Here is a 14,122-nt window from a genome sequence, read left to right on the forward strand (position 1 = left end):
CCGTCATTTCCTTCCCGTTTGAGATATTTCGACGTTTAAGCGCTCCTTTTACTCCTTTTTACGTGCAGAATGTAATAAACAACGGTTTAACCGTCGAAACAAGCGGAACAGCTCGCAAATCTCGATGATTTCGTCGATTTTGATGAAAACTGACCGTCATTTCCTTCCCGTTTGAGATATTTCGACGTTTAAGCGCTCTTTTTACTCCTTTTTACGTGCAGAATGTAATAAACATCCGTTTAACCGTCGAGACAAGCGGAACAGCTCGCAAATCTCGATGATTTCGTCGATTTAGATGATAACTGACCGTCATTTCCTTCCCGTTTGAGATATTTCGACGTTTAAGCGCTCCTTTTACTCCTTTTTACGTGCAGAATGTAATAAAAAACCGTTTAACCGTCGAAACAAGCGGAACAGCTCGCAAATCTCGATGATTTCGTCGATTTTGATGAAAACTGACCGTCATTTCCTTCCCGTTTGAGACATTTCGACGTTTAAGCGATCCTTTTACTCCATTAAACGTGCTGAATGTAATAAACAACCGTTTAACCGTCGAAACAAGCGGAACAGCTCGCAAATCTCGATGATTTCGTCGATTTTGATGAAAACTGACCGTCATTTCCTTCCCGTTTGAGACATTTCGACGTTTAAGCGATCCTTTTACTCCATTAAACGTGCAGAATGTAATGCACGCCAGATTCAGCCTCGAAACAAGCTTGACATATCGCAAATCTCGATGATTTCGTCGATTTTGAAGAAAACTAACCGTCATTTCCTTCCCGTTTGAGATATTTCGACGTTTAAGCGATCCTTTTACTCCTTTTTACGTGCAGAATGTAATAAACAACCGTTTAACCGTCGAAACAAGCGGAACAGCTCGCAAATCTCGATGATTTCGTCGATTTTGATGAAAACTGACCGTCATTTCCTTCCCGTTTGAGATATTTCGACGTTTAAGCGCTCCTTTTACTCCTTTTTACGTGCAGAATGTAATAAACAACCGTTTAACCGTCGAAACAAGCGGAACAGCTCGCAAATCTCGATGATTTCGTCGATTTTGATGAAAACTGACCGTCATTTCCTTCCCGTTTGAGACATTTCGACGTTTAAGCGATCCTTTTACTCCATTAAACGTGCAGAATGTAATGCACGCCAGATTCAGCCTCGAAACAAGCTTGACATATCGCAAATCTCGATGATTTCGTCGATTTTGAAGAAAACTAACCGTCATTTCCTTCCCGTTTGAGATATTTCGACGTTTAAGCGATCCTTTTACTCCTTTTTACGTGCAGAATGTAATAAACAACCGTTTAACCGTCGAAACAAGCGGAACAGCTCGCAAATCTCGATGATTTCGTCGATTTTGATGAAAACTGACCGTCATTTCCTTCCCGTTTGAGGTATTTCGACGTTTAAGCGCTCCTTTTACTCCTTTTTACGTGCAGAATGTAATAAACAACCGTCTAACCGTCGAAACAAGCGGAACAGCTCGCAAATCTCGATGATTTCGTCGATTTTGATGAAAACTGACCGTCATTTCCTTCCCGTTTGAGATATTTCGACGTTTAAGCGCTTCTTTTACTCCTTTTTACGTGCAGAATGTAATAAACAACCGTTTAACCGTCGAAACAAGCGGAACAGCTCGCAAATCTCGATGATTTCGTCGATTTTGATGAAAACTGACCGTCATTTCCTTCCCGTTTGAGATATTTCGACGTTCAAGCGCTCCTTTTACTCCTTTTTACGTGCAGAATGTAATAAACAACCGTTTAACCGTCGATACAAGCGGAACAGCTCGCAAATCTCGATGATTTCGTCGATTTTGATGAAAACTGACCGTCATTTCCTTCCCGTTTGAGATATTTCGACGTTTAAGCGCTCCTTTTACTCCTTTTTACGTGCAGAATGTAATAAACAACGGTTTAACCGTCGAAACAAGCGGAACAGCTCGCAAATCTCGATGATTTCGTCGATTTTGATGAAAACTGACCGTCATTTCCTTCCCGTTTGAGATATTTCGACGTTTAAGCGCTCCTTTTACTCCTTTTTACGTGCAGAATGTAATAAACAACCGTTTAACCGTCGAAACAAGCGGAACAGCTCGCAAATCTCGATGATTTCGTCGATTTTGATGAAAACTGACCGTCATTTCCTTCCCGTTTGAGATATTTCGACGTTCAAGCGCTCCTTTTACTCCTTTTTACGTGCAGAATGTAATAAACAACCGTTTAACCGTCGATACAAGCGGAACAGCTCGCAAATCTCGATGATTTCGTCGATTTTGATGAAAACTGACCGTCATTTCCTTCCCGTTTGAGACATTTCGACGTTTAAGCGATCCTTTTACTCCATTAAACGTGCAGAATGTAATGCACGCCAGATTCAGCCTCGAAACAAGCTTGACATATCGCAAATCTCGATGATTTCGTCGATTTTGAAGAAAACTAACCGTCATTTCCTTCCCGTTTGAGATATTTCGACGTTTAAGCGCTCCTTTTACTCCTTTTTACGTGCAGAATGTAATAAACAACGGTTTAACCGTCGAAACAAGCGGAACAGCTCGCAAATCTCGATGATTTCGTCGATTTTGATGAAAACTGACCGTCATTTCCTTCCCGTTTGAGATATTTCGACGTTTAAGCGCTCTTTTTACTCCTTTTTCGTGCAGAATGTAATAAACATCCGTTTAACCGTCGAAACAAGCGGAACAGCTCGCAAATCTCGATGATTTCGTCGATTTTGATGAAAACTGACCGTCATTTCCTTCCCGTTTGAGATATTTCGACGTTTAAGCGCTCTTTTTACTCCTTTTTACGTGCAGAATGTAATAAACATCCGTTTAACCGTCGAAACATGCGGAACAGCTCGCAAATCTCGATGATTTCGTCGATTTTGATGAAAACTGACCGTCATTTCCTTCCCGTTTGAGATATTTCGACGTTTAAGCGATCCTTTTACTCCTTTTTACGTGCAGAATGTAATAAACAACCGTTTAACCGTCGAAACAAGCGGAACAGCTCGCAAATCTCGATGATTTCGTCGATTTTGATGAAAACTGACCGTCATTTCCTTCCCGTTTGAGATATTTCGACGTTTAAGCGCTCCTTTTACTCCTTTTTACGTGCAGAATGTAATAAACAACGGTTTAACCGTCGAAACAAGCGGAACAGCTCGCAAATCTCGATGATTTCGTCGATTTTGATGAAAACTGACCGTCATTTCCTTCCCGTTTGAGACATTTCGACGTTTAAGCGATCCTTTTACTCCATTAAACGTGCAGAATGTAATAAACAACCGTTTAACCGTCGAAACAAGCGGAACAGCTCGCAAATCTCGATGATTTCGTCGATTTTGATGAAAACTGACCGTCATTTCCTTCCCGTTTGAGACATTTCGACGTTTAAGCGATCCTTTTACTCCATTAAACGTGCAGAATGTAATGCACGCCAGATTCAGCCTCGAAACAAGCTTGACATATCGCAAATCTCGATGATTTCGTCGATTTTGAAGAAAACTAACCGTCATTTCCTTCCCGTTTGAGATATTTCGACGTTTAAGCGATCCTTTTACTCCTTTTTACGTGCAGAATGTAATAAACAACCGTTTAACCGTCGAAACAAGCGGAACAGCTCGCAAATCTCGATGATTTCGTCGATTTTGATGAAAACTGACCGTCATTTCCTTCCCGTTTGAGATATTTCGACGTTTAAGCGCTCCTTTTACTCCTTTTTACGTGCAGAATGTAATAAACAACCGTTTAACCGTCGAAACAAGCGGAACAGCTCGCAAATCTCGATGATTTCGTCGATTTTGATGAAAACTGACCGTCATTTCCTTCCCGTTTGAGACATTTCGACGTTTAAGCGATCCTTTTACTCCATTAAACGTGCAGAATGTAATGCACGCCAGATTCAGCCTCGAAACAAGCTTGACATATCGCAAATCTCGATGATTTCGTCGATTTTGAAGAAAACTAACCGTCATTTCCTTCCCGTTTGAGATATTTCGACGTTTAAGCGCTCCTTTTACTCCTTTTTACGTGCAGAATGTAATAAACATCCGTTTAACCGTCGAGACAAGCGGAACAGCTCGCAAATCTCGATGATTTCGTCGATTTTGATGAAAACTGACCGTCATTTCCTTCCCGTTTGAGATATTTCGACGTTTAAGCGCTCTTTTTACTCCTTTTTACGTGCAGAATGTAATAAACATCCGTTTAACCGTCGAAACATGCGGAACAGCTCGCAAATCTCGATGATTTCGTCGATTTTGATGAAAACTGACCGTCATTTCCTTCCCGTTTGAGATATTTCGACGTTTAAGCGATCCTTTTACTCCTTTTTACGTGCAGAATGTAATAAACAACCGTTTAACCGTCGAAACAAGCGGAACAGCTCGCAAATCTCGATGATTTCGTCGATTTTGATGAAAACTGACCGTCATTTCCTTCCCGTTTGAGATATTTCGACGTTTAAGCGCTCCTTTTACTCCTTTTTACGTGCAGAATGTAATAAACAACGGTTTAACCGTCGAAACAAGCGGAACAGCTCGCAAATCTCGATGATTTCGTCGATTTTGATGAAAACTGACCGTCATTTCCTTCCCGTTTGAGATATTTCGACGTTTAAGCGCTCCTTTTACTCCTTTTTACGTGCAGAATGTAATAAACAACCGTTTAACCGTCGAAACAAGCGGAACAGCTCGCAAATCTCGATGATTTCGTCGATTTTGATGAAAACTGACCGTCATTTCCTTCCCGTTTGAGACATTTCGACGTTTAAGCGATCCTTTTACTCCATTAAACGTGCAGAATGTAATGCACGCCAGTTTCAGCCTCGAAACAAGCTTGACATATCGCAAATCTCGATGATTTCGTCGATTTTGAAGAAAACTAACCGTCATTTCCTTCCCGTTTGAGATATTTCGACGTTTAAGCGCTCCTTTTACTCCTTTTTACGTGCAGAATGTAATAAACAACGGTTTAACCGTCGAAACAAGCGGAACAGCTCGCAAATCTCGATGTTTTCGTCGATTTTGATGAAAACTGACCGTCATTTCCTTCCCGTTTAAGATATTTCGACGTTTAAGCGCTCTTTTTACTCCTTTTTACGTGCAGAATGTAATAAACATCCGTTTAACCGTCGAGACAAGCGGAACAGCTCGCAAATCTCGATGATTTCGTCGATTTTGATGATAACTGACCGTCATTTCCTTCCCGTTTGAGATATTTCGACGTTTAAGCGCTCCTTTTACTCCTTTTTACGTGCAGAATGTAATAAAAAACCGTTTAACCGTCGAAACAAGCGGAACAGCTCGCAAATCTCGATGATTTCGTCGATTTTGATGAAAACTGACCGTCATTTCCTTCCCGTTTGGGATATTTCGACGTTTAAGCGATCCTTTTACTCCTTTTTACGTGCAGAATGTAATAAACAACCGTTTAACCGTCGAAACAAGCGGAACAGCTCGCAAATCTCGATGATTTCGTCGATTTTGATGAAAACTGACCGTCATTTCCTTCCCGTTTGAGATATTTCGACGTTTAAGCGATCCTTTTACTCCTTTTTACGTGCAGAATGTAATAAACAAAGGTTTAACCGTCGAAACAAGCGGAACAGCTCGCAAATCTCGATGATTTCGTCGATTTTGATGAAAACTGACTGTCATTTCCTTCCCGTTTGAGATATTTCGACGTTTAAGCGCTCCTTTTACTCCTTTTTACGTGCAGAATGTAATAAACAACGGTTTAACCGTCGAAACAAGCGGAACAGCTCGCAAATCTCGATGATTTCGTCGATTTTGATGAAAACTGACCGTCATTTCCTTCCCGTTTGAGATATTTCGACGTTTAAGCGCTCTTTTTACTCCTTTTTACGTGCAGAATGTAATAAACATCCGTTTAACCGTCGAGACAAGCGGAACAGCTCGCAAATCTCGATGATTTCGTCGATTTTGATGAAAACTGACCGTCATTTCCTTCCCGTTTGAGATATTTCGACGTTTAAGCGCTCCTTTTACTCCTTTTTAGGTGCAGAATGTAATAAACAACCGTTTAACCGTCGAAACAAGCGGAACAGCTCGCAAATCTCGATGATTTCGTCGATTTTGATGAAAACTGACCGTCATTTCCTTCCCGTTTGAGATATTTCGACGTTTAAGCTATCCTTTTACTCCTTTTTACGTGCAGAATGTAATAAACAACGGTTTAACCGTCGAAACAAGCGGAACAGCTCGCAAATCTCGATGATTTCGTCGATTTTGATGAAAACTGACCGTCATTTCCTTCCCGTTTGAGATATTTCGACGTTTAAGCGCTCTTTTTACTCCTTTTTACGTGCAGAATGTAATAAACATCCGTTTAACCGTCGAGACAAGCGGAACAGCTCGCAAATCTCGATGATTTCGTCGATTTTGATGAAAACTGACCGTCATTTCCTTCCCGTTTGAGATATTTCGACGTTTAAGCGCTCCTTTTACTCCTTTTTACGTGCAGAATGTAATAAACAACCGTTTAACCGTCGAAACAAGCGGAACAGCTCGCAAATCTCGATGATTTCGTCGATTTTGATGAAAACTGACCGTCATTTCCTTCCCGTTTGAGATATTTCGACGTTTAAGCGCTCCTTTTACTCCTTTTTACGTGCAGAATGTAGTAAACAACGGTTTAACCGTCGAAACAAGCGGAACAGCTCGCAAATCTCGATGATTTCGTCGATTTTGATGAAAACTGACCGTCATTTCCTTCCCGTTTGAGATATTTCGACGTTTAAGCGCTCCTTTTACTCCTTTTTACGTGCAGAATGTAATAAACAACGGTTTAACCGTCGAAACAAGCGGAACAGCTCGCAAATCTCGATGATTTCGTCGATTTTGATGAAAACTGACCGTCATTTCCTTCCCGTTTGAGATATTTCGACGTTTAAGCGCTCCTTTTACTCCTTTTTACGTGCAGAATGTAATAAACGACGGTTTAACCGTCGAAACAAGCGGAACAGCTCGCAAATCTCGATGATTTCGTCGATTTTGATGAAAACTGACCGTCATTTCCTTCCCGTTTGAGATATTTCGACGTTTAAGCGCTCCTTTTACTCCTTTTTACGTGCAGAATGTAATAAACAACCGTTTAACCGTCGAAGCAAGCGGAACAGCTCGCAAATCTCGATGATTTCGTCGATTTTGATGAAAACTGACCGTCATTTCCTTCCCGTTTGAGATATTTCGACGTTTAAGATCTTCTTTTACTCCTTTTTACGTGCAGAATGTAATAAACAACCGTCTAACCGTCGAAACAAGCGGAACAGCTCGCAAATCTCGATGATTTCGTCGATTTCGATGAAAACTGACCGTCATTTCCTTCCCGTTTGAGATATTTCGACGTTTAAGATCTTCTTTTACTCCTTTTTACGTGCAGAATGTAATAAACAACCGTCTAACCGTCGAAACAAGCGGAACAGCTCGCAAATCTCGATGATTTCGTCGATTTTGATGAAAACTGACCGTCATTTCCTTCCCGTTTGAGATATTTCGACGTTTATGCGCTCTTTTTACTCCTTTTTACGTGCAGAATGTAATAAACATCCGTTTAACCGTCGAGACAAGCGGAACAGCTCGCAAATCTCGATGATTTCGTCGATTTTGATGAAAACTGACCGTCATTTCCTTCCCGTTTGAGATATTTCGACGTTTAAGCGCTCCTTTTACTCCTTTTTACGTGCAGAATGTAATAAACAACCGTTTAACCGTCGAAACAAGCGGAACAGCTCGCAAATCTCGATGATTTCGTCGATTTTGATGAAAACTGACCGTCATTTCCTTCCCGTTTGAGATATTTCGACGTTTAAGCGCTCCTTTTACTCCTTTTTACGTGCAGAATGTAATAAACAACGGTTTAACCGTCGAAACAAGCGGAACAGCTCGCAAATCTCGATGATTTCGTCGATTTTGATGAAAACTGACCGTCATTTCCTTCCCGTTTGAGATATTTCGACGTTTAAGCGCTCCTTTTACTCCTTTTTACGTGCAGAATGTAATAAACAACGGTTTAACCGTCGAGACAAGCGGAACAGCTCGCAAATCTCGATGATTTCGTCGATTTTGATGAAAACTGACCGTCATTTCCTTCCCGTTTGAGATATTTCGACGTTTAAGCGCTCCTTTTACTCCTTTTTACGTGCAGAATGTAATAAACAACCGTTTAACCGTCGAAACAAGCGGAACAGCTCGCAAATCTCGATGATTTCGTCGATTTTGATGAAAACTGACCGTCATTTCCTTCCCGTTTGAGATATTTCGACGTTTAAGCGCTCCTTTTACTCCTTTTTACGTGCAGAATGTAATAAACAACGGTTTAACCGTCGAAACAAGCGGAACAGCTCGCAAATCTCGATGATTTCGTCGATTTTGATGAAAACTGACCGTCATTTCCTTCCCGTTTGAGATATTTCGACGTTTAAGCGCTCCTTTTACTCCTTTTTACGTGCAGAATGTAATAAACAACGGTTTAACCGTCGAAACAAGTGGAACAGCTCGCAAATCTCGATGATTTCGTCGATTTTGATGAAAACTGACCGTCATTTCCTTCCCGTTTGAGATATTTCGACGTTTAAGCGCTCTTTTTACTCCTTTTTACGTGCAGAATGTAATAAACAACCGTTTAGCCGTCGAAACAAGCGGAACAGCTCGCAAATCTCGATGATTTCGTCGATTTTGATGAAAACTGACCGTCATTTCCTTCCCGTTTGAGATATTTCGACGTTTAAGCGATCCTTTTACTCCTTTTTACGTGCAGAATGTAATAAACAACCGTTTAACCGTCGAAACAAGCGGAACAGCTCGCAAATCTCGATGATTTCGTCGATTTTGATGAAAACTGACCGTCATTTCCTTCCCGTTTGAGATATTTCGACGTTTAAGCGATCCTTTTACTCCTTTTTACGTGCAGAATGTAATAAACAAAGGTTTAACCGTCGAAACAAGCGGAACAGCTCGCAAATCTCGATGATTTCGTCGATTTTGATGAAAACTGACCGTCATTTCCTTCCCGTTTGAGATATTTCGACGTTTAAGCGCTCCTTTTACTCCTTTTTACGTGCAGAATGTAATAAACAACGGTTTAACCGTCGAAACAAGCGGAACAGCTCGCAAATCTCGATGTTTTCGTCGATTTTGATGAAAACTGACCGTCATTTCCTTCCCGTTTGAGATATTTCGACGTTTAAGCGCTCTTTTTACTCCTTTTTACGTGCAGAATGTAATAAACATCCGTTTAACCGTCGAGACAAGCGGAACAGCTCGCAAATCTCGATGATTTCGTCGATTTTGATGAAAACTGACCGTCATTTCCTTCCCGTTTGAGATATTTCGACGTTTAAGCGCTCCTTTTACTCCTTTTTAGGTGCAGAATGTAATAAACAACCGTTTAACCGTCGAAACAAGCGGAACAGCTCGCAAATCTCGATGATTTCGTCGATTTTGATGAAAACTGACCGTCATTTCCTTCCCGTTTGAGATATTTCGACGTTTAAGCTATCCTTTTACTCCTTTTTACGTGCAGAATGTAATAAACAACGGTTTAACCGTCGAAACAAGCGGAACAGCTCGCAAATCTCGATGATTTCGTCGATTTCGATGAAAACTGACCGTCATTTCCTTCCCGTTTGAGATATTTCGACGTTTAAGATCTTCTTTTACTCCTTTTTACGTGCAGAATGTAATAAACAACCGTCTAACCGTCGAAACAAGCGGAACAGCTCGCAAATCTCGATGATTTCGTCGATTTTGATGAAAACTGACCGTCATTTCCTTCCCGTTTGAGATATTTCGACGTTTAAGCGCTCTTTTTACTCCTTTTTACGTGCAGAATGTAATAAACATCCGTTTAACCGTCGAGACAAGCGGAACAGCTCGCAAATCTCGATGATTTCGTCGATTTTGATGAAAACTGACCGTCATTTCCTTCCCGTTTGAGATATTTCGACGTTTAAGCGCTCTTTTTACTCCTTTTTACGTGCAGAATGTAATAAACATCCGTTTAACCGTCGAAACAAGCGGAACAGCTCACAAATCTCGATCATTTCGTCGATTTTGATGAAAACTGACCGTCATTTCCTTCCCGTTTGAGATATTTCGACGTTTAAGCGCTCCTTTTACTCCTTTTTACGTGCAGAATGTAGTAAACAACGGTTTAACCGTCGAAACAAGCGGAACAGCTCGCAAATCTCGATGATTTCGTCGATTTTGATGAAAACTGACCGTCATTTCCTTCCTGTTTGAGATATTTCGACGTTTAAGCGCTCCTTTTACTCCTTTTTACGTGCAGAATGTAATAAACAACCGTTTAACCGTCGAAACAAGCGGAACAGCTCGCAAATCTCGATGATTTCGTCGATTTTGATGAAAACTGACCGTCATTTCCTTCCCGTTTGAGATATTTCGACGTTTAAGCGCTCCTTTTACTCCTTTTTACGTGCAGAATGTAATAAACAACCGTTTAACCGTCGAAACAAGCGGAACAGCTCGCAAATCTCGATGATTTCGTCGATTTTGATGAAAACTGACCGTCATTTCCTTCCCGTTTGAGATATTTCGACGTTTAAGCGCTTCTTTTACTCCTTTTTACGTGCAGAATGTAATAAACAACCGTTTAACCGTCGAAACAAGCGGAACAGCTCGCAAATCTCGATGATTTCGTCGATTTTGATGAATAACTGACCGTCATTTCCTTCCCGTTTGAGATATTTCGACGTTTAAGCGCTCTTTTTACTCCTTTTTACGTGCAGAATGTAATAAACATCCGTTTAACCGTCGAAACAAGCGGAACAGCTCGCAAATCTCGATGATTTCGTCGATTTTGATGAAAACTGACCGTCATTTCCTTCCCGTTTGAGATATTTCGACGTTTAAGCGCTCCTTTTACTCCTTTTTACGTGCAGAATGTAATAAACAACCGTTTAACCGTCGAAACAAGCGGAACAGCTCGCAAATCTCGATGATTTCGTCGATTTTGATGAAAACTGACCGTCATTTCCTTCCCGTTTGAGATATTTCGACGTTTAAGCGCTCCTTTTACTCCTTTTTACGTGCAGAATGTAATAAACAACCGTTTAACCGTCGAAACAAGCGGAACAGCTCGCAAATCTCGATGATTTCGTCGATTTTGATGAAAACTGTCCGTCATTTCCTTCCCGTTTGAGATATTTCGACGTTTAAGCGCTCCTTTTACTCCTTTTTACGTGCAGAATGTAATAAACAACCGTTTAACCGTCGAAACAAGCGGAACAGCTCGCAAATCTCGATGATTTCGTCGATTTTGATGAAAACTGACCGTCATTTCCTTCCCGTTTGAGATATTTCGACGTTTAAGCGATCCTTTTACTCCTTTATACGTGCAGAATGTAATAAACAACGGTTTAACCGTCGAAACAAGCGGAACAGCTCGCAAATCTCGATGATTTCGTCGATTTTGATGAAAACTGACCGTCATTTCCTTCCCGTTTGAGATATTTCGACGTTTAAGCGCTCCTTTTACTCCTTTTTACGTGCAGAATGTAATAAACAACTTTTTAACCGTCGAAACAAGCGAAACAGCTCGCAAATCTCGATGATTTCGTCGATTTTGATGAAAACTGACCGTCATTTCCTTCCCGTTTGAGACATTTCGACGTTTAAGCGATCCTTTTACTCCATTAAACGTGCAGAATGTAATACACGCCAGTTTCAGAATCGAAACAAGCGGAACAGCTCGCAAATCTCGATGATTTCGTCGATTTTGACGAAAACTATCCGCCATTTCCCTCCCGTTTGAGATATTTCGACGTTTAAGCGCCCTTTTTACTCCATTTAACGTGCAGAATGTAATACACGCCAGTTTCAGAATCGAAACAAGCGGAACAGCTCGCAAATCTCGATGATTTCGTCGATTTTGAAGAAAACTAACAGTCACTTATTTCCCGTTTCAGATATTTCGACGTTTAAGCGCCCTTTTTACTCCATTTAACGTGCAGAATGTAATACACGCCAGTTTCAGCCTCGAAACAAGCTTGACATATCGCAAATCTCGATGATTTCGTCGATTTTGACGAAAACTAACCGTAATTTCCGTCCCGTATGAGATATTTCGACGTTTAAGCGCCCTTTTTACTCCATTTAACGTGCAGAATGTAATGCATTCCAGTTTCAGAATCGAAACAAGCGGAACAGCTCGCAAATCTCGATGATTTCGTCGATTTTGATGAAAACTGAACGTCATTTCCTTCCCGTTTGAGATATTTCGACGTTTAAGCGCTTCTTTTACACCTTTTTACGTGCAGAATGTAATAAACAACCGTTTAACCGTCGAAACAAGCGGAACAGCTCGCAAATCTCGATGATTTCGTCGATTTTGATGAAAACTGACCGTCATTTCCTTCCTGTTTGAGATATTTCGACGTTTAAGCGCTCCTTTTACTCCTTTTTACGTGCAGAATGTAATAAACAACCGTTTAACCGTCGAAACAAGCGGAACAGCTCGCAAATCTCGATGATTTCGTCGATTTTGATGAAAACTGACCGTCATTTCCTTCCCGTTTGAGATATTTCGACGTTTAAGCGCTTCTTTTACTCCTTTTTACGTGCAGAATGTAATAAACAACCGTTTAACCGTCGAAACAAGCGGAACAGCTCGCAAATCTCGATGATTTCGTCGATTTTGATGAATAACTGACCGTCATTTCCTTCCCGTTTGAGATATTTCGACGTTTAAGCGCTCTTTTTACTCCTTTTTACGTGCAGAATGTAATAAACATCCGTTTAACCGTCGAAACAAGCGGAACAGCTCGCAAATCTCGATGATTTCGTCGATTTTGATGAAAACTGACCGTCATTTCCTTCCCGTTTGAGATATTTCGACGTTTAAGCGCTCCTTTTACTCCTTTTTACGTGCAGAATGTAATAAACAACCGTTTAACCGTCGAAACAAGCGGAACAGCTCGCAAATCTCGATGATTTCGTCGATTTTGATGAAAACTGACCGTCATTTCCTTCCCGTTTGAGATATTTCGACGTTTAAGATCTTCTTTTACTCCTTTTTACGTGCAGAATGTAATAAACAACCGTCTAACCGTCGAAAAAAGCGGAACAGCTCGCAAATCTCGATGATTTCGTCGATTTTGATGAAAACTGAACGTCATTTCCTTCCCGTTTGAGATATTTCGACGTTTAAGCGCTTCTTTTACACCTTTTTACGTGCAGAATGTAATAAACAACCGTTTAACCGTCGAAACAAGCGGAACAGCTCGCAAATCTCGATGATTTCGTCGATTTTGATGAATAACTGACCGTCATTTCCTTCCCGTTTGAGATATTTCGACGTTTAAGCGCTCTTTTTACTCCTTTTTACGTGCAGAATGTAATAAACATCCGTTTAACCGTCGAAACAAGCGGAACAGCTCACAAATCTCGAAGATTTCGTCGATTTTGATGAAAACTGACCGTCATTTCCTTCCCGTTTGAGATATTTCGACGTTTAAGCGCTCCTTTTACTCCTTTTTACGTGCAGAATGTAATAAACAACCGTTTAACCGTCGAAACAAGCGGAACAGCTCGCAAATCTCGATGATTTCGTCGATTTTGATGAATACTGACCGTCATTTCCTTCCCGTTTGAGATATTTCGACGTTTAAGCGCTCCTTTTACTCCTTTTTACGTGCAGAATGTAATAAACAACGGTTTAACCGTCGAAACAAGCGGAACAGCTCGCAAATCTCGATGATTTCGTCGATTTTGATGAAAACTGAACGTCATTTCCTTCCCGTTTGAGATATTTCGACGTTTAAGCGCTTCTTTTACACCTTTTTACGTGCAGAATGTAATAAACAACCGTTTAACCGTCGAAACAAGCGGAACAGCTCGCAAATCTCGATGATTTCGTCGATTTTGATAAAAACTGACCGTCATTTCCTTCCTGTTTGAGATATTTCGACGTTTAAGCGCTCCTTTTACTCCTTTTTACGTGCAGAATGTAATAAACAACCGTTTAACCGTCGAAACAAGCGGAACAGCTCGCAAATCTCGATGATTTCGTCGATTTTGATGAAAACTGACCGTCATTTCCTTCCCGTTTGAGATATTTCGACGTTTAAGCGCT

Source organism: Bombus flavifrons, chromosome 8 (assembly GCF_040668555.2).
Source record: "Bombus flavifrons isolate JBK064 chromosome 8, iyBomFlav1_principal, whole genome shotgun sequence".
NCBI classification, from domain to species: domain Eukaryota; kingdom Metazoa; phylum Arthropoda; class Insecta; order Hymenoptera; family Apidae; genus Bombus; species Bombus flavifrons.